At 38.9% G+C, this 17,990-nt stretch overlaps 1 protein-coding gene across 6 annotated transcripts in view; it reads left to right on the top strand.

Annotated features, from left to right (window-relative positions):
* The first annotated feature begins 201 nt into the window (after nt 1-201).
* SHOC2 (SHOC2 leucine rich repeat scaffold protein) overlaps nt 202-17,990 on the top strand; it is a 135,134-nt gene continuing 117,345 nt past the window's right edge. For 5 of the 6 annotated variants that reach the window (XR_012646190.1, XM_074999185.1, XM_074999180.1 and 2 more), the window contains exon 1: nt 202-261. The gene's annotated coding sequence lies outside the window, so the exon portion shown is untranslated. Of the gene's footprint in view, nt 262-599; nt 802-17,990 lie in introns of those variants that run through there. The other variant, XM_074999181.1, reaches the window with a different exon arrangement.

Genomic DNA, 17,990 nt, shown 5'->3' with positions numbered 1-17,990 from the left:
TTGACCCTTTAAAAAAAAAAAAAAAAAAAAACAACCCTGACGGTAATTGCCTCAACTGTTGCCCATGGCAACAAAGGCACTTCCGCCCAAATCCAAGATGGCGGCGCCGGGCGGCGCTCTACTTGCCACTCTCTATGGTGCTGCGGAGGCCTGTGGGTGGGGAGTCCCGTGACGGGTTGGTGCGCGGTGACGGCGGCCGGCGGGGGGGTGGTGATGGGGCCGGGCCTGAGAGTAGCTGAGGAGGATGGCGGAGCCCTTACGGTAAGGGGAGCTGGGATGGGGAGGCGAGGCTGGGGGCAGGCCGGGAGCAGCAGGCAAAGGGGAGGCGGGGCGGGATGCTGGGAGAGGGGAGCTGGGGAGGGGGCTCGGGGGTGTGGACGGGAGGCAGTTGGGGCTGGGGAATGGTAGGGCTGGAACAAGGGGAGGAGGTGCGGTGGGGGAGCTGAGGCTGAGGCTGGGGCTTGGGGGGCTGCGGGTGGGGGGAAAGCAGCGGCAGCTCAGCAGCTTAAGGCAAAGGCCGGCTCGAGAGAGACGGGGCTGGAGAGGCTGCTGCGGTGGCGACAGGGTGGCTGAGTGTGTGCTGTAGCACCAGCTCCCGACGCTCGCCGATCGCTCGCTGCTGCCAGGGGGAGCCTGTGGGTGGACGAGTCGCGGCTCCAGGCTGGGCCGAGCCGCCGTTGCTGACAGCAGGCAGGGGCTGGGCCTAAAAGGCAGCAAGACAGAAGAAGCAGGAACAAGAGCCGAGATGGTAGAGAGCAGGAAGCCCCAGACACAAAGCCACTAAGGCCCCTCTCTGAGCAGGTAAAACAGGCTTATGGGGTGAAGGGGGGGGGGCGTGGAGATGGTGCCTCTTGGTTTTGAAATAAAATGCCATGGTGTCATGCTTTAAAAATATATCTTCTGCGTGTTCCCTTCCCACCTCTGCTATAAACAAAGTGAGGGGTGTTGTCAGCTTTTATAATTATTAGAGGAAACCCTTTCCAGTGACTTGTTATGGCCAAGTTCAGACTCTTGCAGGAGGCAAACATAGGAGTCATCGTTTAAAAATATGCCCCCTGCTCCCCAAGGAATAACGTTTATAAACCTTTGTTTGCATGTTACGGGATTGATCAGTTGTATAACTTCTAGGTTTGTGAGCAGGTGGGATGAACTCGTGTTTCTGTGTATTGTGTGCCTGTGTGTGAATTTGTTTAGTGTACAATTAGCACTTAATCAGTGGCGTACTGCCTCCCTACAACTTGGGATACTACTTGTATAATACATCTGGTTCTTCATATTGTGGAATGGTACTATATAAAACAAACAAGGAAGCACAGTTTTTACAACCCTTTCTTCCCTTGAACCTAATATCTTGAGCAGGCTGAAGAGAAATTGAAGATGCCTTATGTATGCGTATGGTTGCAACTAACATACAGAATAATGGTTAGCTAGCATTGAGTTATCATTACATCTACTGTGTGGTTGTGCTAGCTAGTACCACCCCCCCCAGTCTTTTCACATAGGTGTGAAATTCTTTTCCTGTTTCATTGCATTTATTTATTGTGGCCATTCTGTTCGAGCTATACAAGAAGCCTCTTGTTAAAACACCAATATATTCTGGAATCAAATACTTGTTATATTTAAAGTGTAGATGTGTTGTGAAAAATGCTTATTGATACTTCTGATACACGTGTAAAAAGTTTAACTGTGTGTATAAATTACACAAATATATTCTTAAATCACTAGATTAAAAGTAATCATAATTGTATTGGATTGTTACATATACTTGATTAGGGTTGTGTTTGTATGTGAACTACGTAGCAGTTCAGCATGACTGAAGTTTACTAGAGAAATATTGCAATCAGTCTACTGGATTTATAAGAGGAGAGTTTTTTTTTTTTTAAATCATCTAATTATGAAATAGTACAATATTATAATTGTAATTTTAGTTGATTTATTTGAAATCAATATGGATTTTGGAAGCATGCATTTTATGTAATTATGCATGTGTGTGCACAGATATTTTCACAACAGAATATTAATGATAGAGTTTTAATTGCATGTATTGTATGTAATTGCTGCAATGGTGACAGTCTCAGTCCTTTGGAACCAAATATTATGGAACAAAAATAGCCAGATTTTTTTGACAAATTACTTTGGGTGTGTGTGTGTGTGTGTGTGTGTGTGTGTGTATTTATTTACTTTGGTGTAGATATTTCCTGTTTACTTGTTTCTAATAGAAGAAAATCACATTTTTCATGGAAGTGTAGCTATATCTTCATGTATTATTGGATGCATCTGTTAAGGGAATAAAGAAGGTGGTGGTCATATTAAGTAAAACAACATGTACAGCCATATTTTAGGTACAGCTTGCATAATGATCTTAATATAACGCTAGGCTGATTCCTGAAAAAGATTTCTGCATCTTGAAAGTTAGTACTGTATTGTAGACACATTCGAATTTTTAAAAATATCCTGATATTGTTAGCTCTTATTTGAGTTTGAATATTTTGATTTCCTATTTGGTTAATTTTGAGCAATGAGCAAGTAAAATGAAAATGTAGTAGGCTCAGCTGGATCCGTTCAGTTCATACATTGTATACTGCTTTTGTCAAGGTGCAGGATTTCTGTGGATGTAACAAGTTAAATGATCAGGCAACAATCAACTACTTATAATTTGTTGATAAAGCAAATTGATTGAACAAAAAGCATCATTAATATCTTGGATTCCTCCCTTAGCTGGCTTTTCCTGTTTTTTGTCATCATCAGAGCAACATAAAATTTCTTGTTCTACTTTTTATAAAAATGTAAAGCAGAATCCCCTACATCTCATAACACCAGAGGCAGTGATGGTAAATAGTACTGATTGTGACTAACTGCTGATCCTGGTATAGTTCTTTTTCCCTGCATGACATATCTGTAAGGCAAGAGTATGGGGAGGGGCGTTCCTTTGTTATCTTGACAATTAAATAATGCTAATGGAAGTACTCTAATTTAAGAACGCTAGATTATCGAAGTGCTTCTGTCTGAGCATGGATAATGTCTGTAGCTTTCTGCATGTGCTCTTAGTTTACAATAACTGGTTTTCTTTTAACACTCTTTTGTTGTGTGTACTCCCATTAGGAAATCCTTGGCTTTATTGTTACATGACTGTGACATTTTAGAAATGAGCATTTCTACTGAAACAATCTGTGATCATCCTTTTATTTGAGTATTGTTCACTGGTACGTGTGTAATATATGCACGCTATGTCAAGGGCTGTGTAGTACCTTAACTGAATTAAGAATCACAGAGGGGTAGCTGTATTAGTCTGTAGCTTCACAAAAAACAAGCAGTCCTGTAGCACCTAACAAATTTATTAGGTAATGAGCTCTCATTAACAAATTTATTAAGTGGTTTTTAAAATGCTGCAGGACTGCTTGTTTATGGATGGAGAATGTAAAACTAGACATACATCAAATTTTATATTAGTATCAGCCTTGTGTAATAAGTATCTGAAGATTGGTGGGGAAGATGTCCCAGAGTCCAAGGAAACTGTCTTTTGGAAAGACAGCATTTTAAAAATAAGGGAATACAGTTGTCACTGGGAGAGTATTTGACATTTCAGATGTGGCTAAAATATCAGCCTTTATCATTTAAATTTGAATAATAATTAAAAACAGATACTTCTCCTTTGTTACTGGGTTTTCTGAACTTCTGAAGACTGAAGAATTACCGTCCACTCTCATTGTGCTTGGTGGGTGGGGCGTGCTGGGGATTCTCTCTTCACGTCCCTTCTCCCCTTCCCAGCTACTACAGTCAAGTATTCACTGAGTATTTCCTCTCCTTTCCCCCATCAGATCATGATGTCTGTTTCTCTTTCCCCATCCTCAGTTAACTAGGTGTTTGGCTTTTTGAGGGTGTTTCAGAAGAACTTAACCCATACCAGACACAGCAAGGGAGTGTCAGTTCGATTGTGTGGGAACAGTTTGAGGCTTCTGGCTACATTCTTGGGTAAGCAGGGGTGTTGTCAGGTACATGTTGATTCATTGCACTAGCCCACTCTAGTCTGTGCAGTACTTTACACAGATATTTGACCCACTGCTGGCAAGGTGTGTTAATGGGTCCTGATTGATCATCAAGTTTTTCAAGTTCATTATACGTACTTGTTTTGTTGGGGTGGTTGGTTGGTTGTGTATGCTTTTTGGATAGAACAAAGCCTTGTATTCTTTCCTTTCTCTTTTTTTAATATCCATATATTTTATTTTGATTACCCATGGAGTTTTGCTTTACCTTGGGGAGATTGTATTTTTTATGGAGGTATCTTGGCTGGTGAGGAAAGGGACTGTGTGATATAGAAGATTAACAGCCTCCCCAGCAAGCTTGTCAATCCTTGTTTACATTACAATTGCCCAGTCTGACAATACTGCATGTTTTCTGTGTGTCTGAAATAGTTTGGTGTGTTACAAAACATACTGAGATACAACTTGTAGCAATTGGTTATAAAGTCATGTTTGAGGTGCTAACATTTTGATTTTTGTGCTTACTGTGCCTTCCCTACTGAGGTAATATAATACTAAACCACTTTTTGAATAGGGGCATATTCTGGAATCACTCTGTTCAGCATAGTATTACTTTATAAAGAGATGGTTAATTAACAAGAGTTGTACAGTCATTAGCCTCTAGGTCAGGGTCAGCAATCAAAATAGCAAGAAGAGCTATTTTCTTCCAATTCTGTTAAAACACAATAATTCAAGAGCCGCAATGCATGTGAATACCAGACGATCCCCAATAAATAATGTTAAACCATACTTTTTGTAACCCCTATTTTAAGAACAGCGCTCGCACAATGATTTGTTATGTGCTACATGTTTACTTCACGATGTGCACAAACTTTTTACATATTCTATTTCCTCACACTTTGCATGTGTGTTTGCATCACTGTCTTCCTGACTTTCACTCCTGAAGCTTTTCTCTCTCTGGAGGATAGTGGCAGGAGTTATCTGATGTTTCGAGATCACATCGTTTGCTATTTAGATATGAGTTGTTCATTTTGGGGTTTTTAGTTGTTCACCATTTATCAAAAATAATCAGGAGGGTGTTTTGTTTTGTTTTTGTTTTTTTTTTTTAAAAACCTTGCAATTATAATGTCAGGAGCCACAAAGAGGTCCTTAAAAGAGATGTATGCGACTCCAGAGCCACAGGTTGCAGACCTCTATTTTAGGTAGTATATGTGCTTCTCTTTAAAATTGAGTAAATTGTGTTTTGTAAGCGTTTTTAAAAACCTCAGACTTCATATCAAATAGTTGATTTCATCCCTGTAAAGATCAGTACAGAATAAGAAGGATCTGTGGTGTGCTGTAGTGAAATCATATACAGTAATGTTTTCCTAAAGTGGTACATGCTGCTCAGAGCTAAAACATGCTAGGATACCCTGAAGTAGTGTAAATTGCTCCCACTGTGGCTGCTCAAAGAGCTTTTTAATGATTTTGGCATGCCCATTTACTTAGTTATTTTAGTATTTTATAAGCTTACTGTTCATTTTTTGGATGCATCCGAGTCCTTTTGAAATGTAAGAAATAGGAAAAGATTGAACAATTCTAATCTTTCATTCTGAGTTCCCTCCCATGTGTGCTAAAGGATAGCTTGTAGTCTGTGTGTTGGAGAACTTAAACTGCATTTTTATTTTCTAAATACATTTTAAGTTGTGCTATTAATATTACTGTAGTAAAGAAGATAATTCATCTTTGAAAATCATAAATATATTTTGAAAAAAGCTTATATTTAAAATTTGACATTTGTCTGACTGTGGCTATCATCTTGTTGAAAAGCAGTCTGGTAGCACTTTAAAGACTAACAAAATAATTTATTGTTAGTCTGTAAAGTGCTACTGAACTGCTTTTTTGTTTAGATAGAGCATAGACTAACATGGCTATATCTCTGTTACTATCTTCTTGAAAGAGAGATTATTTGTGACACAAGCTGTTAGGGAAATGTGATTTTTTCAGAGCAAACTGGATATACCTTTCTCACACCAGGCTTTTGTGTGCCTACGGTAGCCTCATGAAGTGAGAAACATCTCAAGTGAGGGGAGGGTATATGATGTTATCCATAAGATAATATGCCTGTGGAATCATGCCTGGTTCTAGGACCTGTGTACTTCAATACTCAGAGGCTTATCATTACATATGGCTGCTGATTGTTCTTTCTGTTGCCATTGTGTATAGAACCCAGAAGCTGAGAGTATTACACATTATAATGGCTGCCTAAACATTGCAGTACATCTCAGTTCATTCTCTCAATTCCCAGCCTGTTGGTGTGTTAAAATAGATTCTTTATGTGAACACAGATCTTGTCCATGGCTGGCAGTGTTTTAGAAGAGGATTCTGAAGCACATCATTAAGTGGTGAAGTCTGTGTGTGAAGTACAATTTTCATTTGTTCATGTTCTAGTCTCCAACCTTTTCTGCCCACGTGTTGATGTAGGCTCTTGGAGATTAATACAACTTTTTTTTTAACGCTTTGGTGATTCTTTTCAGCAACTGTTTCCAAAACTATCCTACATATGAGGTTGGAGAACTGTTTTTTTCTTGGAACCTGCTCCTGCATCCTTGGGGTTTTCCAAACTCCTATAGATTTCATTGGAACTGGTGGGTCTGCAAAGAATGCATAATCGGGCTTCCTCATTGTTTAGGTAGCACTGCAATAAAGTCTACATGACTTGGATTAACATTACTAGAGGCATTCTTACTTTTTGTTGACAGCATCTACGCACTGATGTGACTGAACCCAGGCATAATTTGTGAGAACTGAAAGATACAAATGCTTTTACAAACAGAGACTTTGTCTTCACTTGTGTCTGTTAGGAGGTTCCTTTTCAGAGCTCTGAAGAGATGTTAGCTAATGCGGTGGTTTTCAACCCATGTGCGGTGAGAACTGTCAGTGTGCCTGGAATTTTATCAGTTTCCCCTCACTGTGGCTCTTTGCAGAGCCACAGTGTGAGTGAGAGAGAGGGAGAGAGAGAAATTGACAACCCTGCTCTTGTTGGGGCTCACACAGCAAAACTGCCCAAGAACCACCTGATGAGGGGTTGGTTGTTCTCCCCTGTGGTGACTCTGCACCCTGAGGGGAAGTGCCAAGCCTGCAGGACCCCATTCATGTCATGAGGCAGCTGGAATGCTGCCTTCCAGCCCAAATGAACTGCTGGGGAACCCGTTCCCACTCTGTTGTGGCAAAGGGCAGGGAGAGCGGGAGCCTATTGGAGCCGGAATGCGCTTGATTTGTTGCATCCTGGCTCCAACAGGCTAGTGGGGAGGGAAGCCAAGCCTGCTTTTAGTGGCTACTCATTTATTCAACATCCTTTAGCATGCTGTTGAGCAGATTTTGAAAATGTGTCTGTACTCAGCGTCTAAGATGATGTGTTCTCTTGTGGATTAGAAATATTAATGCGTCTTATCCTTGTTTGGCTTGTTGTATGCACTACTACGTTGCAAACCTCTCTTGTAAGACTGTAACCATAGTGAATATAGGTAAATGACGTTTATGAGCTATCAATTCCACTGAAAAAAGTGGGTGTACTGTGGAATTTTTTGGCTAATTGAAGTGTGTTTTACTGAGAAGTCTGGGAACCACTGAATTATTGTCATTTACCTGACTGTATTGGGGAGCAGCATAAAATGACAGTTTTTGCCAGAGTTTGAATTTAGTTGTATTGTTGTAATCATCATGCCAACTCCCAAAGGGAGGTGGCCTCCTTGCACATCAAACAGCACCTGGCTTGATCTCTAGCTAGTTCCTTACAGAGGTCTGGTCATATGTTCAGTTTCTGCCTGCCAGTTTCTGCCTGGCAGTCTTAGTGCACCACTCAATTTTTTTGGTGCCCTCATGAATGCTGGCCACGTAGGAACACAGAACGTAGTTAATTAAAAGTTTGTTTTTCTTAGATACTACTTTGTTTGATGGTATAACAGTATACAGTAATCTCTGTTTTATTCTGGTATTTATCCGGAACTCTCAATGAATATGTGCCCACCCTAGCCATTTTATGGCAGCCTCTGAATGTGTGTGGCCGGCAGCTCCTCCTCTTTCCTGTCCAGTGCCTGTCACCCAGAGCAGCTGCCTGCCACCGGCAGTGGCTCCCTGAGAAGCTACGACTCCCCAAGTGGCTGTGCAGCAGCTGCCCCCAGAGCAGCTCCCCACACAGTGCCCACTGCCCAGTGCGACTCCCCATGCAGCACAGCCATGCCTGAGTCCTGCAAAAAGCTCCCTGCTGTTCCCACCAACAAAGTGATGGGGTACCAGCTGAGTGGGAGCCAGTGCTGGGGGATATGGGGGATGCTGAACTCTATCCAGCATATTTAAACATCCGGCAACCTCCTGGTCTTGCGGCTGCTGGTTATGAAAGAATTTACAGTATACGGGGAAATAGGATAATACAGGAAGTAGTAATCTAATTGTTTTGCTTAATCAACTATAATTTTAGGCTTTGCTGTTTCATATTGTCCACATAAAGTGATGTAAACAACACCCAGAATTATTTCATGTTTGATCTGATGAATTTTTCCTACTTCTAAATGTCTAACGTTAATAAATTGGCATGTTTAAGTTATATAAAAGCGACTTGAATAATGTGACAAAGAAATAGCTAATACATTTAATGAAACTAGGTTTAGACCTGTTGGAATTAAAGATGTTTAATTATAAAAATCGGAGGGGGCCTAAAATATTGCAAAACCATAAAATTTCTCTCAGGTATCTTGCAGTCAGGAACATCTTGATAGTGTCCTGCAAATTGCTGCCAAGCAAGTGTAAGAGATATTACTTGAACATTTCATTTTTAACTGTATTCATGATAGAAGACTCTTGCAGTGTGAATAGCAGGAGTTGAGATTAAGTAACTATGGTGACAACAATCAGTTCCATAAGTGTAAGATTAAAGAGTACTCAGTGAAGGAATTAAAATAATGTTGCAACCAAGAGACTGAGAAACTTGAGCCAATACTTCTGAATTTTCATTTTCATTTGGACTTTAATTATCTCTAGAGTGTAAAAAATATGACCTTCCTGTGGTGTCTTGAAGAACAAGGTTCTGCCATGGGATTTTCAGATTACTAGATCTAGACTATTAGTACTCAAAATTGTCTAAATCGTCACTGCTAGAAAACAGAATAGTCTCTTTAAATAAAAGCTTGACTTTTTAGAACCACCAGTCGCTGTAGTTTTTGCAGATTAAACTGTTTTTAAAATGAATTTCATGCAGTTGCAAAGTTTACAGGATTGTCAGTCAGGCAGTTTTCCATAAACTCTGTGCACTGTGTGGATCATGATGTTGCAAACTTCTTTCCTCTTCTCACCATCCCAGCTCCCACATTACCTAATATTGATAGAAAGGGAGTGCGGTCTCCATCTTTTAGTCAGGGTATGGCTTCTCTGCTGGCTTTGCCAGTAAATGCCTAACAGTGAAATCTGACATCTCTTAATAGTTGAGATTTCCACAGCCTTTTTATAGTCTTTAAATTATATCGCTTTGTGTTATAACCCATGAAATTAAGTGTTTACTAATAACAGAATGGAAGTAGAAACGTTTATATTCTCTCCATGTGTTTCTGATTATTTTATTTTAGCTTCCTTGGAAAAAAGAACTTGCATAGGATAGTGTATTTTTAACAAGAGAAACCAGTTCGGTGTCATTATAATATAAAGCTTGGTACAATAGTACAAAAAGTCTGTATTAATAGAATATTTCAGCATAATTGTCTAATGCTCTCTGTACAAAGTAAATGTGGGATTGTGTAGAACACAAAAGACTAATTCATCTCCTTAAAGAAGCAACAGATCTGTTTCATTCTTGTTTGTTACATGCATTCAGGTAAAATATTTATCTATTTCTTTTCCCTTTAACACATCCTTTAATCAAAAGGAAAACTTTCTTGTTTGGCGAAGATAAAAAGAGCAGTTGCTTGATTCTTACTGTTTTTATTGTATGAATTTTAGTATTGGAGAAGTAACTTTTTGGATTTTGTGCTCTCACACAGTTCCTTAGTATTTTTCCCATGGCTTCAGTGGCTCCATCTGAAAAGGAGAACCATGCATTAGGAATGTTTATTTCATCCTAAAGGATGAGTTAGGCACATGCCATTCCCCTTTATAGTTCCATAAATGTTAAATTCTTTTTAGACGCCCTTTGTTCCAGGGAGCTCACGGAATGTATGAGAGAGAAAATGACTTCACTAGCAAACTATATGGCTCCTGTAAAAGCTGGAGGCATCAGGTGGTTTAATGTATAAACAAAAGTCCATAGCAGCCTAAAATAGGTCTTCATTGAAATAAACAGTGCAAAAATACCTTCTAAACAAAGAAGTGAATAGCTGCCAGAGAAACTGTGTATGTGGTAGTATGTGTCCTAAAAAATACTGATCACAGATGAATGTAAGATTTGCCTTAAAAACCCACAGTCTGACTGTGACAGCAGAGTATTGTTTACATCTGTATATTTTGATGGACAATATGTGAGATTTGTGTAAAATAATTTTAAAACAAAATTTTCTGGTAAATATGCAAAATACTATGCTTCCCACTGTTTGTCCTGGGGAGTGGTGAAACCAAATGATGCAAATAAAAAGTGAATTCATGTGCTGTTGTTTGTTTGTAACAATTGTTCCTAAAACATTTTAAATTTTAATAGCAATCTTTGTATGGTATAGGACTGGCAGAATTTGATTTTTTTTTTTTTTTTAATATTTTCAGTAGATAATTGGTGGTTAATAGTTTTTATTTGTATCTATTTTAAATTTTCACAGTTGCAGGAGATTATGCAGACAATTATTTAACAATAGATGGTGAGATTAAAAAGTTAAATCTTTAAACACACAGTATCAAATGTCAAATTATACAAAGTAAATATTCTTTAAATCAAACTTTGCACCTCAAACTGCATTTGTCTTATTTTGCTTGTCTATAAACTTGTTATCTTCAATGAAAATAGTTTACAATGACATAGATATTTGTCATTTTCAGATAACAATCTAATCCTTTTGAGTTTAGTAATATGCAACATATATAAAACTTAAAGTAATTGAAAAGTGTTTTTTTTGCCAGCCAAACAAAATTTTGTATACAGTCAGTGTTCCAATGTTGTTGAATTTTAAATTCAGTACAAAACTCATGATCCAAAATAATCAGAGTTTTGTTATCTAAACTTTTGGTCAGTCATAAGAGAAGAGGGGTTTTAGTCAGCAAATTATTTGAATTATAACAGTGGGAACTTGCACTGAAGAGGGGCAGATGTTGTTCTGACTTGCACCCTGCATAATTCCATTAAAGATGCTTGAAATTTGTATGAGGTGCAAATTAGGGCGTAATGTAGCCTGTTTGGTTTGTATATCGTTGGTTATGTATTTGCTAGCTGGCATACTGTACAACTGATTAGTAGCATGCTTGATGACATGTGATGTGTTGTGTGGTTTTTACTTGGAAGTGGCAAGCCTGGTGGGGGAAGTAAAACTTTAATTAGTGCTGCCCTGAGTTGCAATTAATGCAACAAGTAGATCAAACTGGCTTATCCATAATTTTATTTTTCTTGTCTTGGGCAGTCATTTAACCACATGTACACAGTCCTAACCATGAGGAAAAAAATGTTCAGAGAAGCGTTGGTTGATTGTTATTACTGTCATAAAAAAAACTTAAGAGAATAATGATTCTAAAATGGCTCTATTCAAAGTTCATCATTCTAGAAAATTTCAATTATACACAATCAATCATTTTTTAGGCTTCAGCTACAAATACATTCTTGTGTTATGTGCAGTCAGATATTGATAGCTGCTTTTTTTCCTTTAACAGGCCCTTTAATCAAAAGGAAAACTTTCTGAATCAGACTACAAGGGAGATTTTCAAAACTAGAAATAGAAATTAGGTTGTCAGCTCTATTTGATTGTGTGCCAATGGGAGGTCAATGTCAAATTTCTATTTGTGTTTTTAAAATTTGCCTTAATGCGATTTGGGCTGCTTCCTGCAGCTCATATTGGCTGGGAATGGCAATCTATGCCCAATGGGAGATGCAATCATCCATACCTGGTGTAGGCGCTGTTAAATACAGCAGTGGCAGCCCACCACTGGCAGGGTTCTCCTAATTTTTCCTATCCATGGGCAGAATAAATTTTTCTACATGCCCCAAAGTATATGGGGATGTGCACCACCAGTAGGAACAATTGCTGCCGGCTCTGAGCGCTGTGGGCATTCTGCTGGTCTGGGATTGGCATGGCTCTCTCTTGGGCAGGTGCCCAAGCACTAATCTTACAGGGAGCACTGACCACAACTTAACCTTGGGGAACTAGATCCAGCCCGCGGGCTGGTATTGGCCAACTGCTAACTTAGAACATCTGACTGCTGATTGTGTGGTTTGACCACTACACAGGTTCACTTTTCAAATGAGTAAAAGCATGGCAAAGCAGCAGGTGTTAGATATTTCAGAGAGAACAGTTTTGTAAGTGGCATTATTTCTTAATGTCTGCATAAATCGGAAAATTTCCTGACAATATCCTGAGCTGGGAAGAAATAAAAATAAAATTTCTAGTTTTCAAAGTCTAGGAAAAATGTTTTGCAGTGTTTCCCTAAGGTGTGGTCAGTCACCAATGACGGGTCTCAAATAGGATCAATTATTTTAAAAAAATCACTTTTGCTTGTACATATATGTATATACACACACGTGGGGGAGGAGAGAAGGGAGAAGAGAGAGTAATTATTGGCCCTGTGAAATAATAAAAATAATGGTGGCAACAGTGACTTCAATGTAAACACTGAGGCTGGATCTACATGAGCCCCTTCCTTTTGGAAGGGGCATGTTAATGAGCGGGTTTGAAAGATGCTAACGAAGCGCTGCCATGAATATGCAGCACCTCATTAGTGTAATGGTGGCCACGGTGATTCGAAAGTGCAGCCAGGTAGGAAGAAGGGGCTTTTGAAAACTGGGGGGTCCTTTCAAAAGGTCCCCATCTCCACAGGCAATGTGCAATTTGAAAGCCGCACTTTCAAATTGCCATGGCTGCCATTTATGCTAATGAGGCACTGCATATTCATGAAAGGGGCTCGTGTAGCCACAGCAGTATGGTTTATGTATACACTTAACACAGAACACTTCAGGTGTATCTACACTCGGAACCAACTTTGAAGTTAAGCGCTACATCGAAGAAGCCAGCAGAGTCTCCACGTTATCCCTTACTTCAAAGCCCAGCTTTGAATGGAGTAGTGCCCTACTTTAGAGGTCGTCCACGAATTCATTTACCTCAGGTCCACCATCACTGACACCCTGTGGTTGGACACTGAGCTAAATAGGAGGATTGGAAAAGCGGCCACAACTCTGTCCAGACTCAGCAAGAGAGTGTGGAATAACAAGCTGTACACTCACACCAAAATGCAAGTCTACAGAGCCTGCATCCTCAGCACCCTCCTTTATGGCAGCGAGACTTGGACCCTGTATGCCCGCCAGGAAAAGAGGTTGAACGTCTTCCACTTGCGCTGCCTCAGGCGCATCCTTGGAATATCATGGAAGGACAGGGTGACCAACACCGCCGTCCTTGAGGAAGCTGGAATCCCAACCATGCACACCCTCCTCAGGCAGCGTCAGCTCCTCTGGCTTGGCCACGTCCACAGGATGAATGATGGAAGGATTCCAAAAGACATCCTGTATGGTGAGCTAGCCTCTGGTAAAAGACCTCCTGGACGTCCCCAGTTGCTCTACAAAGATGTCTGCAAGAGAGACCTCAGAGAGGTAGACATCGAGCTGGACAACTGGGAAGAACTAGCAGACGACCGCAGATGAAGGCAGGGGTTACACAAGGGCCTTCAGAAGGGCGAGATGCAGGTTTGTGTAATGAGAACGGCTGTGTTTTTCTCAATTATGACTTCTGCGCTGAAAGATGTGACTTCTGGTATTTTTATTGAAAATTGTCTTTTTCACTATAGTCTCTTATTTCTGAGTAAGACCCTCAAGAATTTGTTCACAATTGATACTTTATGAAGTGGTTTATTATGCTTTTGAAGATAAATGTTCAATAGTAATCCGGATAATTTAAGGAAATGAATTTAAAAATCATTTCAGGTGCTAAATTCTTCTCCTCTCTATCAAGTTTTTTAGCTTTACAGTCTTCTTTTTTCCTCTCCATTGTTAGTTTGAAAGAGACAAACACAGAAAATGAGGCTGCACGAAGGGCCCTCAACTATTGGGAGGCCCAACCCTTGAAAAATAAATTCTTCGATAATATTCTCTTATGTATATCTTGGGTATTATAACAAAAGTAGAATAAAGTTTTCAGACTGTGTGTGTGTGTTCCCTTGTTGAAAGTGTCTTTTAACCAATGATGACGTTGATTGTTAGAATTAGAAGTTAATTGGATTCTTTTTGCTTTTGTTATGTTTTTTTTTCCAATGACAAAACACTGACTTTCCCCGTCTTTAGAAATTATGATGAAGTCATAATGATTAAAAGAGGCAGACTCTTGTTTGAAAGCAAACTGATATTAAAATCAATCTCTTCCTCACTATTTACGTTACAACACAGTGACAGAGTTGACACAATTTTGCCTTGGCTGTCTGTTTTATTGAGATTTTCCACTCAACTATGCAACGTATATAAATACACTGTTGAGGGAGTGTTGTGCATATTAAATAATAAAGTTGTTTAAGCAAGTTTCATTTTTACAGGTATTGTATTAGTTAACTGCCCCTCAGTATAAACTGCATGCTGTGTGAAGTTTTTGTGTATGCTGTATGAATGAACATTGTCAAGTGATTAATCACAATTTTTAATCAGGTGATTAAACAATAATAGAAAATTGTTTAAATATTTTTGCATGTTTTCCACATTTTCAAATATTTTTATTTAACGTGCTGCACAGAATGCAACATGTATAGTGACCACTTTATATTTATTTTTGATTACAAATATTTGCATCATCAAAAATAATTTTCAGTTCACCTAATAGAAGTACTGGAGTGCAATCTCTTTATTGATAAAACTAAACTTAAAAATGTAGAATTATGTTCAAAAATAAGTGCATTCAAAGATAGAACAATGCAAAATTTAGGAGCCTAGAAAGTCCACTCAGTTCTCCTTCTTGTTCAGCTCAGACAAGCAAGTTTGTTATATTTGCAGGAGATACTGCTGCCCACTTCTTGTTTACAGTGTCATCTTAGTGAGAATAGGCAATTGTAAACCACAAGCAACTATTGTTTTTTTTGGTGGTTTGGGTTCTGTAATTTCTGCATCAGGAATGTTGTGCTCTTAAGACATCTGAAAGCGTCTGCTACTCTTCATCCTTCTCAGATTTTGGAATGCACTTCAGATTCTTAAACCTTGGGTTGAATGCCCCAGCTGTCTTTGGAAACCTTTTAGATTTTGTCAAATCTGCAATGAAAGTCTTCCAAAAATGAACAACATGTATTTAGTCAGTATTTAATTTTTGTAACATGAAATACAGTAGGGTCTTCAGATTCATGAACTTAATGTTCGCTCATTCAATTATTTATGAGCGTCCATTTCTGCCCGAGGCACGGAGCGCCCGCAGCCGCTGCCACTTCCCCTGGGGCAGACTGCTACCGTATTCGTGAAATTCAACATTCATGAGGGTTTTTAACAGGGAACCCTCACGAATGTTGAGACACTATTGTATATGAGAAAATGTGGGTAAAACAGCAGGAAACATAAAGTTCTCCAAGGAGTTCAGTCATAAATTTAAATTAACACATTTTTTTTACAAGCTTCATTAGCAAGGAAGCATATTCTCTGGAATGGTGGTTTGAAGTATGAAGAGGCATATGAATGCTTAGCATATTCTGTCATATAAATACCCTGTGATGCCAGCTATAAAATTGCCAGCATTACCTCCCATAAATATAAACAAATGTATTCCTTTTAGTGATCAGCTGAACAAGAAATAGGGCTGAGTGGACTTGCAGGCTCTAAAGTTTTGTGTGGTTTTGTTTTTAGGTGTAGTTATGTAACAAAAAACCTCCTAGGTTTGTAAATTGTACTTTCATTATACAGGGATTGTATTACAGATTGAACCTCTCTTATTCAGAACTTTGGGTGCCTGACCAGTTCCAAACCAGAGAATTTGTCAGACACGGGAGGTCAACTTAGTTTAGCAGCATTATTAGTGCTTCCACTGTTTACTGGGATCTTAGAAGACATTTGGGAGTAAATTACGGCCAATTAACAGCCCAGAACATTGAGAGCCAGGACTGGGGGCTGTAAACAAATTTTATGGAACTGTGGGAAAATTGGCCACATCCATGATAAGTGTACATTTGGCCACCTAAACTCATGCCAGACTATGGATGCTACCAGACCAGACAGTGCCAGATTAGAGAGGTTCAATCCATACAGTCCCAGTATGGTGAATTGAAAAATACTATTTCTTCATAATTTCTGGAATGCAAATATTTGTAATAACAATATAAAATGAGCACTGTACAATTTGCATTCTGTGTCTTAATTGAAATTGACATGAAAACAAAAAAGCAGTCCAGTGGCACTTTAGACTAACAATTTATTTTTTTAGTCTTTTAAGTGCTACTGGACTGCTTTTTTGTTTTCATGGTATAAAGACTAGTATGGCTTTCTCTCTGTAATCAACACATTTGAAAATATAGAAAAACATCCACAATATTTGAAATATTTCAATTGATTTTCTGTTGTTTAAGAATGCAGTTAAAACTGTGATTAATTTTTTTAATCACAGTTAATTCATGATTAACTCAAAAAATTAACTGTGATTTATCAACAGTTCTAGTACATGTACATAAAATAAAATAAAGAAATGATTCAGTGACCACAAATAAACTAATTTTGAACACTGTTCAGTTGTGAAATTTAGTTTGTCCCACTGTAGAGTTAGGAACTAGCTGTGTAATTCAGCACTGATATTGGATTTTGATGTCCTCACTTCCAAAAGTCTATTTGACTACTATTGGACGATAATGTTTGGGATATTTGGGTGCATAATTACTTTCCCGCTACAGACAGAACCTTGACCACTTAAATGTTGAAGGACTGTCTCTGCTTTTGACTGCTGTTGTGTTGTAGGTCTTTCATTTGCTTTGCACCTGTGGCTGAGTATGAATTTTGTAGCAGAGAATAGCCAAACTTAAAAAATGTTGATATTCAGGAATGAATGGTTTTTATCTCAAAGCAAGAATAATATGATAGTTTTTCAGAGAACAGACAGTGAGTCTGTTCTGGTCTGGGTATGGTCTGAAGAAGTGGGTCTGTCCCACGAAAGCTCACCTAATAAACTATTTTGCTAGTCTTTAAAGTGCTACTTGACTGCTTTTTGTTTTGGTCCAGCAGGGTGATTGATTTCAGTTATTTACAAGTGAAGCTGCTTAATTACTGAAAATCCACTCTTTGATATCTGGTGCTGGAACTGTTTGTGTAATGTGCCAGTACTCATATAAAAGTGCCATCTAGTGATTAAATATACAGCAAGGTTGCGACACTAGTGAGTGCCACATTCCTGAATTTAATTATTTGCGAATGGCTAATGTGTCCCCGGGGCTGGGAGCGCTGGTGGCTGCTGTGTCCCCAGCTCCCTATGGCCCTGCCCTGGGTCTCCGCCTCCCCCCACAGCTGCCCGGGAGTTCGCCATATTTGCAAAATTCAGCAGTTGCGAGAATTCTCAACACCGAACCCTCGCAAATGTTGTGACCCTACTGTAGTCTTTTTAAGTATCTTAAGTTAAGCTACACTTGCAAAAGACTATATTGTGGTTTGTTCTCAACTTGCTTTTGATACTTACGATGGCCATTCAGTAGTTCTTGGTGAAATATGTACATATTACTCAAACAATATAGAAAAAAAATAACTAACAAATTGAGAGCTCTTTGATTGGAAAATTGGGGAGGAAGAAACTTTAATGGCAACAGATGGTATTTTTAAACCCACATAAGATTCACAGATTTGCTGGTTCTTTATCAATTTTTCTGTGGTCTTAATAGCATTTAAAAAAGAACATAAATTCCAAAATCTCTGACTCACTG

Source organism: Carettochelys insculpta, chromosome 7 (genome assembly GCF_033958435.1).
Source record: "Carettochelys insculpta isolate YL-2023 chromosome 7, ASM3395843v1, whole genome shotgun sequence".
In the NCBI taxonomy this organism is placed as follows: domain Eukaryota; kingdom Metazoa; phylum Chordata; order Testudines; family Carettochelyidae; genus Carettochelys; species Carettochelys insculpta.
This window is presented reverse-complemented; position numbering and strand designations above follow the sequence as displayed.